Source organism: Scleropages formosus, chromosome 19, assembly GCF_900964775.1.
Source record: "Scleropages formosus chromosome 19, fSclFor1.1, whole genome shotgun sequence".
Taxonomy (NCBI): Eukaryota; Metazoa; Chordata; class Actinopteri; order Osteoglossiformes; family Osteoglossidae; genus Scleropages; species Scleropages formosus.
Window position 1 is genome coordinate 9329034 of NC_041824.1, and position 14331 is coordinate 9343364.

Here is a 14331-nt window from a genome sequence, read left to right on the forward strand (position 1 = left end):
ACCTCTAGCTCTCAATGATATTCAGGACAGGAGGAGGAAATGACACCCAGGTAAAGATGTACCTCCTGGAGTTGAGATACATCCCTGAGCTGTGTCAGATTTCCCAATGGACACCGTAGGTACTGTCTGGGACATACAAAGCTCTGAGGGTCTAAGAAGGAGGGAAAATGTTTTAAAAAGCATTAAATTTCAAAAAAAGAACTCTGAAATTTCTTGGTATTTCCTCAGGAACCTTCTTCCTCGGCTTCTCTTTTCAACAGTGTTTAGCAATGTCCTGAAAATTCATTTGATGAGTCTAGTTGCTCTAAATCTATAACCGTACATTATCTGGAAGTTGTTTGAGAACCTAGGAGTGATGGTCACTTGACTCATTCCGCCAACCACAGGGTTTCGTGTGGGAATAATAGTGTATTGTGTCAGACAACATAATTCATTTAGCATTTACCCTTTTTTCCTGTTCCTCAGTAGGAATTTGTGGAGATGATGTAGTTTCATTGTCAGTCATTTTAAATTTCTCAATTTTTTTCTAAGTCAAATTTAGTAAAATGTTAAAATGAAAAGTCACAAAGTGTTTTTATAGCTGTATCAAGTATTTTTACACAATCCATCCCATAAATACACTAACTGGCCACTATATTGGGTACACCTGGCTAGTATTTATTTATTTATTATCACACACACACATTTTCGGAACCGCTTGTCCCATACAGGGTCGTGGGGAACCGGAGCCTACCCCGTAACACAGGGCGCAAGGCCGGAGAGGGAGGGGACACGCCCAGGACAGGACGCCAGTCCGCCCCGAGGCACCCCAAGCGGGACTCGAACCCCAGACCCACGGGAGAGCAGGACCCGGTCCAACCCACTGCACCACCGCACCTCTCTATTTATTATTATTTATTTTTATTTTTTATAGTGCACTCTTCTCACGCAGTGACACAGAGCACTTTAACACAGGGATACAGCAAGAAAAATTGATACAAACAAAGAAGACAGTCAACTAATGGCTACCATAATGAAGAACTTATTATAGAGCTAAAAGTATACCTACTGGCCACCGGGGAAAAGAACAAAAACTCCCAACTGAAGGTTGAGGGAGAAAAAAACCTCTGGGGGTCCACGGGCCAGTGGTTGCCCATCCCTCCTGGGCATTCTAGAAAGTAACAATTTGTAAGTCAGTGTTTAACAAGTAATTATAATGTTGGTAAATGGCAAAACTGTAGGTTGGAGTATGATTGTGTGGGAGATTTTTTCTACACACGCATTAGATTTTTTTTTACCCACTGAACAGTTTTTGGATTCCACAAAGTACCAAAACTAAAAATATTGCTGAATTATAAAGAATACCAAAAAACCTGGAGAAACTATGTCAAGTTGTCAAACCAAAATGGACCAAGAACCCTGTGGGATGTTCCCAGCACTTACTGTTGAATTCATGCTGTTCTGGAGAGGGAACAGAGTACTAGCCAGGTGTACTTCATAAAGTGGCCAATGACTGAATATGTTTTTATTGACTGTGAAGAAGAAGAAAGCTAAAATCGACCAGAAGCTGACAAACACTGGGCATGTTTAGGTGATGAATGGGTCAGCAGTCAGTATTTCACACGAGAACATGAGGATAATCAACTTTTTACTTTTAGCAATTTTAAATTACTTTTAATTTTGTACTCGGCCACATGATATGCTTCTTCAGTAGACTTGGGACTGCTGTGGCCTTGCGTTGGAGAAGTGGTTATTGATAATGGATGGATGGATAAACAGATAGATAGATAGATGGAAGCGTTACAGAATGTATTTATTTATTTATTATTGATTTTATCTGGCTTTTTATAGAACTAAACCAAGGAACGAACGGGATGTCTGTGCTATGAAGCTTTAACTGATTGTGACTTAGAGATAAAAGTGACTCAAGTTTCAAGCAAATTGAGTTATGAACATTCTTTCTTCCCAGCTGTGTTTGTAAGTTGAGGAGCTAATGTATTTTAACTGTAATGTAAACGTTTATAGGCTACATGTAAAAGGCTATGTGATTTTGCTGGAAACATCAAAACTAAAAGGCTGAGAAAAGGGGTGAAAGAATTTTTTCATGACAACCATGCATGGTCATGGAAAGTGAAACATAATTTCTTAATTTGTGGTCAGGAGAACTAATATAGAGCTCTACATACACATGCACACAGAGTTTTTGCACCATATTTTCCTTTAATAGCCCTACACATATGGTACCATCTATTAACAGCCATGTGTTTGCAGACAGAATTCCAGTTCCTGAGCCAAAAGTTCTGACTTCCACTCAAAGTTAAGAAGAGCTAAAATGAGCAGCACACAGTCCAGGCCACACACTGTATCAAATCATAATGCTGTGAATTCAAACCACAATCAAAATGCTGGCTTAACCCTAAAGTGAACCCCCAACTATAACCATCCCAATGAAACATAAACATAGACATAAAGAAGGATATTTGTTTAATCAAAAGTGAATGTAAAACAGATGAGCTAAAAAAAGAACTGTCTATATAATGTATTTGATCAATGAATGCTATATTTTCCTAGTTAGAAACATATATTTAGGCTTTCACACTTTTTAACAAGGAAGTAAGTCTGATTTTCAGATCATAGAGATCTGGTTCATTGAGAACTGAGAATTTATTTGGTTTTTGATCAACATCATGATCTAGTACCTTAAATTCAGTTTTTATGTGGAGATACACTGACATACTCTGCTCTTCCATGTCTGTGTCATCTGTTACTCAAAAAGATTCAGTCCCTTTCATTCTAAATTTACCAGCACCTTGCTAGTTACATCTGACACATACCCACCCTCACCATTTTGTCCATCTGTCTTTCGACATGTAGATATTGTGTTAATTCCAAGCTTGTGCTGTAAGCACTATGAGCTGTCAACATGAGGCTGCAGCGTAAAACAGAATCCACGCCAGATGCGTAGACTAATTAGAAGGCACACCAAAAACAAATGGAAATTAATGATTCCGCAGTGCAGTGGCGCAGTGGGTTGGACTAGGTTCTGCTCTCCGGTGGGTCTGGGGTTCGAGTCCCGCTTGGGGTGCCTTATAACGGACTGGCGTCCCGTCCTGGGTGTGTCCCCCTCCAGCCTTATGTCCTGTGTTGCTGGGTAGGCTCCGGCTCCCCATGACCCTGTATGGGATGAGCGGTTCAGAAAGTGTGTGTGTGATTCTCTGTACATTTGTGTGTGTATCTTTATATAATTAATTTTATTATTAAATATATATAAAAGACCAGCAGTTTAAGAAACCCACTGGAATACTATGGGACACACATGCAGCGGGAGGCAGGAAAATTGAAGAGAATGGACCGACACTTACCTGCACCTAATCATTCACTCTATTTAACCCCTGTTTCTAACAGTAGCTGAGAGCGTCACCCAGGACCAGAGAGAGAGCGAGTGAGAACGGTCATGAGACAAAGGACAGACCATCGACACGACCCAAACCCAAGTACCTGCAGAGCCCCAACATCGACCCATTTTGCTCCCCGTGTCTAAGCACCGAGCACTGAAAAAAACATGCACCTTTCAACACTCGCCCCTGCCTGCCAAGTGGTCCCTCTCAATATACCAAATGTCCGTCCGAACCACTCACCCCATACGTGACACGGGAGCCTAACCCGACACACAGGGCGTAAGGCCGTAGGGGGAGGGACACACCCAGGACAGGACGCCAGTCCAGCGCAAGGCACCCCAAGTGGGACTCAAACCCCAAACCCACTGAAGAGCAGGACCAGGACCAACCCACTGTGCCACTGCACCCTCTATATACCAGATGTACTGTAGTTATTATTTATGTTTTATATAATATAATGATATTGTGAATATTAGTGAACAGAAATGTAAGAGATCCAACTGAGTACTGTGTTCTTCTGGAGCAGAAATAACATGAATAAAATGTATGACTAGCAGGAATTTTCAACATATAAACTTTATCCTGAGTACCTTGCCTTTACTGCTTTTCGATGTGACCCTGCGCTATGTTTTTCGTAAGCAATTTGAGAGTTCCAGCCCACATCTGTGTAGGAGGAAGAAATAAACTGTCAAAAAGAGAGCGCTGTCAGGTGGGTCGCACCATGTGAGCACTGACAGTCAGCAGTGTGTCACGGCTTGGGTGTACATCCCAGGTGTATTTTTAAATGGCAGAAGCACACTCCACCTCCCTCCGGTTCCCTCGTGTGCTGCAAGGTTAATTGCGCTCTCCATCAGGGAGGGACAGATTAAACTCCCTGAAACCTCTCTCCCATAGCCTTCCTCGAACACACTCAGCCGGCTAAATGTGAGCAGCGTTGATAGGAACCCATGTGTGTAACAACACTTCCACGCCAGACATTTCAACCTGTCAAAGTTCTTGAGCATGACTTATCGAAAGTGGCATAGAGGTATGCAAGTCTGTTGGAAGGCCTCACTCATCAACCAAGGTGACAGCTTTGGGGAGCGGAACCATGTAATTTGCCAAGACAGGGTAGGTAGACCATTTAAATAAATAATTTCCAGCTGGGCAAGCATCACAGTTACTGACTGCGGATGATTTAAAACAGTCACTGAGATTGAGGTTTATAGGAATGACATCAATATATTTTGTCCTATTAATGTACTTAGATAAACGAAGCAATATTTATTATGATCATTCAGCTTATGAAATGTTATAGTGTGGAACTACTTTTGATGTTCATCCTTTCTTCTTTCCTATTAATTTCTACAGAAAATATTGCATTAACAAGATAACACACAAAAGCATATGAGTATTAACAATATAAATAAGATTGTCCCATCTTTAACTGAAATTATTTTCTATCATGTATTTAGGATTTTATATATTTAAAAAAAGCCTTTTCAGTACAAACACACACACTTTATTTATATATTATAATATTATATTGTACTATATATATAGTAAAAAAGAAAAAAAATATATAGATTTATATTTTTGTAAATATATGCAAATACAAAATGTATATATTATTCCGTTTTTTTTGCTGGAATACATTAGAGCATGGCTTAGTTATATGCCTTGTGAAAGACAATTTCATCTGTTAGGGAAAAAAGAAAGCATTGTAAAGAACATTGTGATATTTTCATGGCAGTTTGGAAACAATAAAGAGTTCATGCGGATTAATTACTGCCTGAAACTTGTGTGCGGACACATCCCCAAAAATCTGCTACTGGAAAATTTCCCAGAAAGGAAATGGACAAAGAAAATGACTTGTGAGCAGGCAAACACTTCTTTTTATTGAAGAGATGTAGTGCAGATGTCAGAATATTACAATTATTCAGGAGACAGAATATTAGTAAATGCTGTTACGAAAGAGCTGTTCAATGACCCTTGACTATGTAGGACTCACAGACTGGAGCCCTTGAATCATCAGCTCTTTGGTGTTAAGGTACTCTTATTTGCATTGTTATATGTTGAATTAAATCAGTTAAGTTGCTAGTCCAAAGTGGGTAGAATAAATACTGATGGACCTGAAATACTTACCTGTGTATAAACCCATCGTTTACCTAATAGGGTTAATTCATTCCACTAATTCACCTTATCAGGGATGTTACTTTACCAATTATTTCTTTTTCACAAGAAAAACTCACCCCAGTGCAAAAAATATGGAAAATTAAATGTAAAATGTACCAAACTATTTCTTTAAAAAATGCCAACAATACACACCAACATAATTTATAACAATTGTAAAGATATGCTGAATTCTGACACTTATCCAAGTCATTACAACTGGATCATCGATGTCACCTCTGGACTCCAACTTATAAACCACAAGAAAGACACTGTACTTACAACCGTATTCAGGTACTGCTGTTATAAAAGCTGTTTATATTACATAAATAATTGAGTTAATATTTACATGTTCATATGGTTTATTTCTCAAAGATAATATTGAATCTAATATTTTTGTTGTGAGTTAGGTTTCATCATAGCTGATATTGTGATTGGTTGAGATGATCATGTGACAGGAAGCAGGAAAAAGGAAGTACTGTATATACAGCAGTTTGTTTGTTGTTACAGAAGGAACAGAATGCATGTGCTTTGCACAGTGAAAGACGTAATATGCGGTGGATAAAGTACCTGTAGTGAAATTAAATTTGCCATGTTGTCCTGAGTTAAATGTCTGTTATATGAAAAACATTGCATGTATTTTCATAAGCAGATTTTTATTGTACATGATATACGTGGGAAGGGTGTAGTATAATAATCAGATATGGCATATTTCTTCAGTTGTGTGTTTGTCATCGAAAAAAAAAACCTTGCAGAACTGGATTATCAGCAGCACTTCTCAGTTGCTTTTATGATGAAAGTCCCCATTTGGTCTGTGTCACTGTAAAGCACTACTTAGCATATTATCCCCTGTGCGATTACAAAATGTAGCTCAGGAAATCGTAGAGAAACACTGTTAAAACAAACTCCCAGAAATGTTCTTTTTGGTAATTGGTTTCAGACGTACCTAATCACAGCAACATTACTGATCCGTTTTATTTACTTACATCAAGAGTTTTATGGGCATTTATGTCTAGCCGAAGAGTTTTCCCTAAAGACACAAAAGTTAGGTTATTATAAGAACTATCTACAGTACCCACAAATGTTTCAGATCTCCATTTGGGTTGATGTTATCCCCATTTTTCACCTCATTTTTTGTTTAAGGTGGTTTTGTTGCCCACCAGCCTGGCTACTCCATACCCTGAGGGAAGGTAACCAAAACCAGATGCTTTTTCTTGCTATAGGGCCACATTGTGAAAGGAGTGACCTCTCAGGTTTAGGTCTGCTCAAAGGTTTGTCTGCTATTCTTTGCTGTTCCTTTGTCGAACCCCTGCACCGAAGACAGGGCCTTGCTGTCGTTTGTTAAAACAGAAAAGATTTCAGAGTGATCTAAAATGGGACGTCCTGCTTCAGCCTAAAATCTCCTCACTTTGCAGCCATGTTTCTCCCTTCAGATGCTCATTCCTTTCTCCCCCAGACTTTCCTTTATTAAAAATTTTAAAATTGCCCTCTGAGTGTAAGGAAATTATGTGAATTACATTCTTTGACCATGAGCAGTAATAGAGGGATCACACCCGGCCATCTGGACAAGGTGATTACCCCATGTGGGCACCATAAATCAGATGCGGAGACCTGAATATGGACTTTAAATTATTACAGGAAAACAGTTCATCCTTATTTTGCTGCTTTGTCAAGTGACTTCAGATGATTCTCACTTGAAACAGAGGGAGATCATTGAAACAATTTAGGCTCACACCCTCCTCAAGAGTACAACAGCATGGTCTTTAGTGGGACCCAGTATGGTCACAATCACAGCCATGTCATGAGGACACTGTGTTATATTTTATTTAGGTAAATTAAGTTTGGATTACACACACACACACACACATTTTCAGAACCGCTTGTCCCATACGGGGTCACGGAGCCTACCCGGTAACACAGGGCATAAGGCCAGAGGGGGAAGGGACACACCCAGGACGGGACGCCAGTCCATCGCAAGGCACCCCAAGCGGGACTCGAACCCCAGACCCACTGAAGAGCAGGACCAGGTCCAACCCACTGCGCCACTGCGCCCCCCAAGTTTGGATTATTCAGAATAAATTAATTTGGGATTATTAGGAATTTTAACTCCAGTATTCCAAAAATGACAGAATCTCATGACCTTGAGAGAATTTTGAATCTGATGATATCGTCAAAATTTAGTGGACATCAAGGCCAAAATAACTGAGGACATCAAGTTAAAGAACTTAGAACAAAATTATTAGAGAACCATGATTATAGCACTCAATAAACAACAAAGCGAAACATTCACAGGTAATTGAAATTCCAGCCCCATTTCAGTACATGTAGCTGAGAGAAAATGCAATGTGCTTTACTAGCTAAATGAAAACCCTAATGTGAAAAAAGAAAGCTTATATGATTTTTAATGCCAAACTCACACACACACACATTTTCAGAACCGCTTGTCCCATACGGGGTCGTGGGGAACCGGAGCCTACCCCGTAACACAGGGCGTAAGGCCGGAAGGGGAGGGGACACACCCAGGACGGGACGCCAGTCCGTCGCAAGGCATCCCAAGCGGGACTCGAACCCCAGACCCACCAGAGAGCAGGACTGTGGTCCAACCCACTGCGCCACCGCACCCCCCAATGCCAAACTCTTTTCGGGTTATTACTGACAGAAAATTCATTACTGTGTAATGGTGAGAATAACTGTGAGGCATTTCCATGTGTGGTCTTTCTGATTCTTCTATAGCATACATTTATGGAATGAGGTTTGTAGCCAAAAGCAGCATCGCACAATCCAGGGAACACAAATGTGCACCTGAGAAATAAACTAATGTGAATTTCCATCAACGTGCACCGAGCTGTACTAGAGTATCCGGTAATATTCATTCATCCATCAATGCATCATGAGTAACCCTTGTCCAAGGCAGGGTTGAAGACTCTCAGGACTTTTCCTGGAACAATAAGGCATGATGCAGGGAAGACCGGTCACACACACACTGACTGACTGAAACCGATTGTCCCAAGCAGGGTCACGGCAAGCCAGAGCCTAACCCAGCAACACAGGGCACAAGGCTGGAGGACGAGGGGACACAGCCAGGAAAGGACACCACTCTGTTATAAGGCACCCCAAGCAGGACTTGAACCCCAGACCCACCAGAGAGCAGACACAGGCCAAACTCACTGCACCACCGTACCCCCTGGAAGGCAAGTCAGTCCATTGCAATATTAAATAGTACAACAGCAGGACATTTATCCAGTAGTGTTTGACTGACCTGTGAATGTACCTTCTCTTGCACATCACCATGTGGGAGGTACCGTATGTTTTGCCCCCATGCTCTCTGTGTCATGGGTTTCAACTGGGTTGATGCTGACAGCAGCAGTCATAGCACGACTGACAGTGCGGCACCAAACATCTCTAAGGAGCAACTTATAATGAGCATCAAGAGAACACCTTCCCCTCCACCTCCCACTCCTTCTCTACCACCCCCACTTTAGGGATCAACACCATCACATCTGAAGACCACACCCGGCTGAAACGACAGCCCCCCGTCTCCGGGTTAGTCAGGCACTTTAGTGGCTCCGGCTTCCCGCTGGAGGGAGATTCCAGGGATGAGACAAACCATCTGGAAGTGCTTCTCAGTGCTCTTAGGAGAGAGAGAGGGAGAGATGTCTTCTTAAGCTCCCCTTCATTTCCCAGCAAAGGCATTCCATCACATGAAAGGATGCTGCTGTAGGCGGGATTAAAAAGCTAATGGGGATCCGGAAAACTCGTGCTGAGAGGCAGCGCGGCTAAGAGGGATCGGTAAATGAGCAAGCAGGTATTTTAAGAGAGCCCATCAGTTATTTTAACGAAGGAAATTAAACTCTGCAAATGTGTTTGGTCAAAATGGAGCTGTCAGAGGAAAGAGACAAGAACAAGAAAACACCCCCTGGGGGACTGGTGGGTGGGGTGGGAGGGGGGGTAGCATTTTGGGGGACACATTAAGAAACATTGCCATCTAGAGGCAAAAACTTGAACAGTATTCCAGGCAAACTTGTGAAATAATTTCAGTGAATGAATGAATGAATGAATGAATGAAACTTTATCCATCCCAGAGCAAAATCTGACTTAGTTTCTGTGTACAACATACATACAGACACACACGCGCGCGACGCTGATGAAGACATCCAGCCGCAACGCATCCACCACGTTACAGGCAATAGAACTGTTGTGTGCACTCCCATTTTTATTTTAGTTTCCTCATATACTGAGGGCTCTGAGCACCCAAGGCCTTTACTGGATTCTAACACTAAGTGGAGTGTGTCTTTTTCAATACATTTATTCACTTAGCAGACGCTTTTCTCCAAATATAGGGCTGGAATAAGTAAGTAGATCAAGAATGTCAGTTTTCTGTGGTTTTTTTATTAGTGCATTCGTCTCGTTTATTTTTTGCATTCTTTTCCATTCAGGCGAATTTCAAGAGGTTTGGGATTGCCTCTGTAATCATCCTCTTTTTATAACGGCAACTAGTCCAGGTGTGCTACAGACCCCCCTGTCACTGCGTGTTTCTCCTGAAACAGTCATTGTCCCTCACCCAGACCGTGTCTTTCCCAGCTGTCTCCCAGCAAGAGGCCTGGGGCTGTTTCTCTAGTCACCTTGAGCATATCCGCATAAATTGGCTGTATCTATTCAAGATCTTAAGTATTTTTGGTGAATAAAGTGTGTGGGCTGACAACACTACACAGAGTTCATTGTAAGTCGCTTTGGAGAAAACCATCAAAGTGAATAAATGTAAATGTAAATGTATTTTTTTGTGAACCATACAGCATAAGTATAAAAACAGGCAAAGCTGGAAGAAAAAACTGGAAATATTAGGGTTAACTTACAGCCTGTATCCTATCTCACACATTTATGTGACAATGTGTTACTATAGTATTTGTCCTTATCAGTCCCATAATACTCCATTTCTGTACAAAGCATTCAGCATACTCATTGACGAAGAACATAAATACTCTAGCTGGTGTCTTGTAGTGAAGCCTGGCTAACAAATACTGTTAGTATGAAGCAGAATGAGGAAGGAAACTGTCCTTATGACCCATCTGCTGCAAAAAGACAACATTACTACAAGTTGCTGCAAGTTTTACCATCAAAAGAAAGAACAAAAATTTACACCGGCTATCCTGCCCATCATTATTACTCCACACAGGTCAAAAAGTGCAGAAAATCACCTCCACAAGGTAAACTACCAGTATCTCGGCTTTTAATTATTTGAGTGCCAGACCCTTGATGTGGATGATCACCTAGAGGTCAGGTGTAAATCAATCAGTAAGGACAAGTGAGCACTCGACTTTGCAGGGCTGTGATGCTCAAGCACTTTAATTATTTAGCCTGGTGATGCACACATCATGAAAGATGTCAGTACCGGAGTAAATGCAATCTGAATGTGTACTGTGAGTTTTCAAAATGGAAAAATAAATGTTTTAATTACATACAACTGTACTTCAACAAGGGGGTGCGGTGGCGCAGTGGGTTGGACCGGGTCCTGCTCTCCGGGGGGTCTGGGGTTCGAGCCCCACTGGGGGTGCCTTGCGATGGACTGGCATCCCGTCCTGGGTGTGTCTTCTCCCCCTCCGGCCTTACGCCCTGTGTTACTGGATAGGCTCCTGTGACCCCATATGGGATGAGCGGTTCAGAAATTGTGTGTGTGTGTGTACTTCAACAATTGTGCTGTTCTCACCATCTTTGTGTTTCTATTATTATAACTTTTCTCAAAATTTGTTAAAAAAATTGTAATTATGTTATTGGTGGCAGATAATATTTCATAGCTAACGTCATAGTCCTATGGATCGAACATATTATTTGTGTCACGACCACACCTCAACCAGCAACACCTGGTTCCAGTTAAGCACCTGATTTCAATTGGCACACTTGGCTATAAAAACCTTCACTCAGCCACTTCCCAGTCATGGAATCTCACTTGAGACAACTGTCTTCACAAACCTGCCTTGCCTTGCCTTGCCTTGCCTTGCCTTGCCTTGCCTTGCCTTGCCTTGCCTTGCCTTGCCTTGCCTTGCCTTGCCTTGCCTTCTCCCAAGTCTTGTCCCACTGGTTATGAATGGTTGTCTTGTTCCACGACCATGGTATTGGACCCTCGCTTCTGTTTGCTGATTGACTGACCATTCACCCGACCACAAGAACAAGTTTGATCCCTTAATATGGAATAAACAATCCTGCACTTGGGTCTAGCCTTCTTCGTGTCCTCTGTTCTGCATGACAATTTGAAGTATTATTTTAATTATTCATTTACTTAGCAGACACTTTTCTCCAAAAAGACTTCCAATGAACTCTGTGTAGTGTTATCAGCCCACACACCTTATTCACTGCGGTGACTTACATTGCATCACTCATCCATACATCGGTGGAACACGCTCTCTCTGTCACTCACACACTATGGGGAACCTGAACAGCATGTCTTCAGACTGTAGGAGGAAAGCCACACAGACATGGGGAGAACATACAAACTCCACACAGACTGAGCAGGGATCGAACCCACATCCTCTCCTACCACCCAGGTGTTGTGAGACAGCAGTGCTGCTTACTGTGCCACCGATTCCTAGCAGCACTACTAATGCAGCCCAGCTTTGACCCAGTTATGAATTGTGATATCAAAATGTTTTACATCGCAGGGTCATAATATTTTTGAGCCTGTAGCTTCAAGTGTTCCAATGTACCCTTCAAATTATATTGTTATATTACATTTAGAGTATAGTTGCATTTCCAGTGGGAAATGAAGCCCCACTCCTCTATGAGAACAATGAAGGATGACTCAGAGGACTGTTAGCAGCGGAAGAGTAAAGATGTGCCTCAAGCTCCCAGTTGTACAGAAGAAGGTAAGGTGTAGAGTCTGTCGTCTGTCATCAGTCCCCCTGCTGAAGTTTTAACCTGTACGTAAAGTGCAGCTCTTGTATGCTACTGCAGAAATTTGCTCCCTCTGTCAGTCAAGTGGAACCAAAATAAACTCCTGTGTCCCTGTTTACTGAAAGCCTCTGCTTCATTTTGAACAAGCAATAAATCACATTTCTTTAAGTCTTTTGCATTTATGGTATTATGAGTTTCCCTTCCATAGCAGAGTTCCATATTATGACAAACTTGTACAATGGGCCTATGGAAACAAATCATTTTCCATACAATGGGCTTATTATGCAGTACAATTTTCCCAGTAGTGTGGTAATTCCTACACCCACAGCAGGTATTTTAATTGCTATCTGTCTTTTAAGGTATGGAGTATAAATACTGTCTTTTTTTCATAGCAGCACTACTTACACATTATATGTCCTACTCCCAGTCACACTGGCAGTCCCATCCAATAAAATCTGTTATAAAAACAAAACTACCTAGTATATAAAATATCAGGTTTATTACTAATGTATCACAGATCATGTAAATTCTAACTCAGTTATTTAAAGCATATAAAACTGTTTTAATAACACTGATACCCTTACACTCCTGTAATTAAAGTTTTTCTCTTGTGGTTTATGAATCAAAGTCTAAAGACAATACAGGTAGTCCAAAAATTACAGTATTCCCTCTCCTGCACAATTTATGGCAGCAACTTTAACAATTTGGATAATAAGTGATGGAAATCAATTTTTGTTAAAAAAAATTATAACATGTTGGAGCTGTGATTGTTATATATACAGTATATATGTTCACTTTCAATTTGAGTGGGCTTATTTTTCACCTGGAAACCAATAATATTTTTTCCACAGGAAATAATGGTAATTTCACATAACAAATTTACCCCATTAAGGAAGAGATGGGTGTACTGTAGTGGGTGTGGTGGCATGGGGGGTTCAGCTGGTGCCCAGTGTGTGTCGGGTCTGGGATTTGAACCCTGCTTGGGGTGCCTTGCGATGGACTCACCTCCCATTCTGGGTGTGTCCCCTCCCCCTTCAGCCTCATGTACTGTGTTTCTGGGTAAGGCTCGCCGGGACCCTGCTTGGGACGAGCGGTTGTTGACGATGGATGGATGGATGGATGTATGAATGGCTGTGTTGCAATTTTACAATAAGCTGACATCAGGAAACAGAAGGAGACTCAAACAAGACAGACGGTTGTGTTCAGCAAGTATGTATTTATTTCTCTATTTATTCCCAATAGACTTAACATAGCTCAAAAAAAAATCTGAACATGACGTCACACTGGGGTATGTGTGTTACATGTGTGTTAACATTTCTCAATATCTTTTTTGGAGCTTTTTTAGAGATCTTGGTAAAGTTAAACAGCTTCAACTGATACCAGTCAAGACGAGTTTTATTTTGGTCCTAATCTTACCCTGTCAAAGAGCACTGATGGAAAAGCATCTGATGGAAAAGCAGTGGGGGGAGGGCAACACATGTCTTCATGCAAAAAGGGGTATATATGTATATATATATTTATATATATTCACATCACAGCTAGGAATAAGGTCGGCAGGCAGTGAAAACGTATTTAAAGCATTTAAAGGTATGTGGCAGCAAGGCCAAGGGACCAAAGCTCGTAGGGGTCTAAAGGCGCACAAACACAGTGGTCATGCCTACCATCTAGAAACATCCAGAATCCATGTGAAAGCTGCAGCTGATGGGGTGCGGACAGGGACACAGCGTGATCTAAGGCGAGGTGAGCAAGCAGGAAGCCAAAACAAGTAGAGCATGCATGTGTCACAACCAACGATTGGCTGGGGGGGGGGGTGAGTGCGCAGGGCCACAAAGCGAGCAGCGTTACACTACTGGGTCGCACTTCATTGCTAGAGCCAAGGACACTACTGAGGGCCATAACCTCAAGCTGGCGAGGCAGA